The sequence below is a fragment of the Lolium rigidum genome, chromosome 1, assembly GCF_022539505.1.
Source record: "Lolium rigidum isolate FL_2022 chromosome 1, APGP_CSIRO_Lrig_0.1, whole genome shotgun sequence".
NCBI classification, from domain to species: Eukaryota; Viridiplantae; Streptophyta; class Magnoliopsida; order Poales; family Poaceae; genus Lolium; species Lolium rigidum.
Window position 1 is genome coordinate 276,163,251 of NC_061508.1, and position 3,560 is coordinate 276,166,810.

At 45.8% G+C, this 3,560-nt stretch overlaps 1 long non-coding RNA gene across 1 annotated transcript; it reads right to left on the reverse strand.

The window, feature by feature from the left end:
* Positions 1 to 1,574: 1,574 nt before the first annotated feature.
* LOC124683740 lies at positions 1,575 to 3,311 on the reverse strand. The gene is made up of 3 exons (XR_006996796.1): positions 3,092 to 3,311; positions 2,482 to 2,651; positions 1,575 to 1,751 (listed from the first exon to the last, which is right to left on the reverse strand). It is a non-coding gene; the product is annotated as an uncharacterized LOC124683740 (long non-coding RNA).
* Between the last annotated feature and the right edge of the window lie 249 nt (positions 3,312 to 3,560).

Here is a 3,560-nt window from a genome sequence, read left to right on the forward strand (position 1 = left end):
GCCCGGATGGGCGCTGCGCCCTATGCCGGAGGGAGGACGCTCGCCGTCGGGTTCTCTCTCCCTTGCACATGCTTCCTCCGGTCGAGGCCCTCCGCCGGTCGCCGGTACGTTCGGTCTTGCGCGAGCAGTTCTACTCGGGGATCTTTCCGGGCGGAGCAAAAATAACACCGAACGAGTACGTGTAGGCGGTGGCAGTGCTCGTAAATTCAACTGAAAACCAAGGGTACAATCAAAACGGACGAAAATTTTGGGGAGAAACCTTCCTTCCTTTATTAGTAGGTAAAGATATATATATAGGTAGGTATAGGAAGTATGCCCGCGGGTTGCGGCGGATTAATTTTCACATAAAATTATTTCACGGAAACGCAACTACCATCAAAATATCTTAGAACATGTTTTTAAAATATCTTAGAACATGTTTTTGTTAATCAATCGTGTGTAATACGAAATTAGAACATGTTTTTAAAATATCTTAGAACATGTTTTTGTTAATCAATCGTGTGTAATACGAAAATTGCCACCTGCTAGTATAGTTGAAGTTGGCACTCAATAAAAAATAGAAACTGCAGCCTGCTGGTATAGTTGAAGCTTGTACGTCAATTTCGCAGGCCAAGAGAAGTGGAGGGTGGCTTAAAACAAAAGGCAATACTGCAAGGATTCAGCCAGCCTCTAAACACCATTAGAGTTCAGCTTATGTGATCAAACGTAGCACATTCCCTTTGCAAGCTTAGTTTATTTTGACAGAGACAAGAGAGAACTGAAGTTGGATGGCGGCCGCAGCACCATGCGATGCATAGATGGTAGTGGCTGGAACGGTTCTAGATCGCCAGCCCTCGCCGGGCATGGCGACCACCCACACTTCTGTCACCGTCCGATCCGCCTCCATGGGAGGCTCCCTCCTAGATCGCGCCCCCAAACTCCTTCCCCACTTCCTTCGCTCATCCTTTCTGTGGCCGTCTCCGGCCGGAGATCGATCTAGCGCTCGCCAGGGCCGGGGGCCCCCTTTCTTTTCCTCCGCTCGCCCAAGCTTGACTTCTTGACTCTCGTCTCCATGATTCTCTGAAGAATCTGCTTTCTATTCTCTTTTTATTCTCTCCGATTCTCGGAAGCCGCCTTCTGCCACTAATCAATCTATCAAGAGTCCTGGTGCTTATTGATTCATGAGGATGCTTGCTGATATTCTTGGTGACATGTGAACGTATATAAATTGGAGTGATTTAGTCTAATAAAACGAGGTGGGACTATTAAATACAGAATTTTCTTGGCTTTCCGGTTACTGCAGATCAAACAGGGCCCAAGTTTGATTCCCAGCAAGCCAACATCGTCAAATCTTTTCAGCTATCTCCAGAAAGCCCACTTGCGGGGCCCATGGCCAGCCAAAAGCTGAATTACGGACGGAAAGAAACAAAACGAATCGGTATTCTGACTTAGGCGGTGGCACTTGTTGTAATTTATAGTGGAAAACATGAACAATTTCAAAACGGACGAAAATCTAGGGGAGAAACCTTACTTCCTTTATTAGTAGGTATAGACTAGCAAAAAATACCCGTGCGTTGCACCGGGAAAGAAAAATATGTATATATACCTTATTGCCAAAACACGATTGCACCAGCAATAACTATCACCGGCCGGGTGGAACAGAAAAAGTGTGAGACGGACAGCGAGGTTGTACTCCACTTAGATACTCTTTGCGCTGCTAACATCCGCCTCACCGATTACTTTGGATCGCCATGGTTATCCCTTCTTGGTCACTACGTGACGGAAAAAGAAGCACTACAAATTAATATATATTAAAAAAATTGGCATTGAGAATATTGTGTAAGTTTGAGATAATCACAAATACTGAATTGACAAACATTTTTTGTGGCACTCCACATGCCATAACCGAAACCAACTACTATTCTCAAATTACGCGAGTTAAATAAAATTCTCTTTGAAAGAACCGTGTGAAGAGTTGTAAACCTGAAAACCAAAAGATGGTGTTGTATCTATGCGCAATTATTGTTTATTCCTTATTTTTATCTCCTCCGATTACTGATCAAATAAGTCGGGGCAAAATCTATCCGCAAAATGAACAAAGTCATGGGCATAATAGGAAGACCGACATAACCCCATGATCTTACAAAATATTGGTATTGAACGACATGCTTGTTTTATTTTTTCACGAAAATCTTTGCTTATTGTATCATACCACTTTATATGCAAAGAGTAAATAAAAACCCTTCTCTCGGTACGAGATGATCCCTAATTTTCTTTACCTCTCCGGGCGGTATCCTCACCGATGAAATCAAGAAAATCAGGGGATGACTTCTTGAGGTGGAGACGCAGGAGAAAAGGATGAAGTTTGGTTTTTCAGTGAATGCATATGACCAAGTGGCATGGCATTAATCTATAATACGAACATGAACCCATCCATGGAGATGCTTTGGTAATGCTACATCAATTACACTGCTATAAGCACCCCGGAATGAGATTATATACCTATTTCATATTTCAGTACGAGGGCAGCGACTGCTCAACGCCGAGACCGATGTTGGTCAATGCCCCACCCTGCATTCCTGCAAAATTAGCGTAAAGGTGGTCGCCACGAAGAGCATTGTCTCCTCCATGCCCGCTAGCTCCTCTTAGCAACACATATGCTGCTTCCCGCCCTGTTGCAAACCGCAAACTCAAGGTTAAAAAACAGAAATTCTGAGAGAAAATGGTAGTAACAGGAACAAGCAATTTAGCTCCTAAATACATTGGGGCATTTTTTTTACTGTGGATCAAAATCCATGGTATCTTAAAATCTGTGCAACAGGCAAAACACGGTTCACTTGAACTCGGAATTAGTTTGCACTGGCAAAACCCGAATTGCACGCGTGAAGAAAGGAGCATGCAAATCTGCCTGGCAATACCACACATGATTCTAAAAAAACACTACTGTTAAAGCGCATCAGGGGAGTATGCATGTCCAAAGATGCTAGCAGCTGCATCTAGCTAGCTTAGATACTGAGCATGGAGCCAATAAAATTTTGAGAGCAAACGCGGCGGTGAGCTCCCTAAAGTTTGAGGTGTTGCCCTCTTGATAGTGAGTGAAGTCAAATCATACCAGCGATGGTGCTATGGAGTATGGACGGTGGTGCCATTCTTCAGCTCAATCAGCTTCATCAAGAAGCTGCGGCCAAACACACACGCCAAAATCAGGACCAAATCTGACGGAAGATTAGTAGATTACACCTACCTAATGGCGGCGGCCGGAAGGAGGAGGTGGAGGGCCAGGTCGGGCGGCAGCTTCAGAAGGCTGCAGCCACCAGGGACGGAGGCATCGTGGGGAGGACGGGGCGGAGGAGGGTCAGGTCGCTGGTAAACTCGCCATAGTGGAGTCCGCCGGTCGGCTTGCTCTGCGCACCCAACGACTTGCTCTGCGCATGCCGCAGCAACGACGGACCTTGTCGATTGGCTCGCCTGCGCGCAGTAGTGGCCTCAACCCCTCACATCTCTTCTTCCTCTCCCCTGCTCCTCCTCTGATCTGGATGCTGGTGGCTTATTTGAGCAGGACTTGGACAAAATCAGCCCAC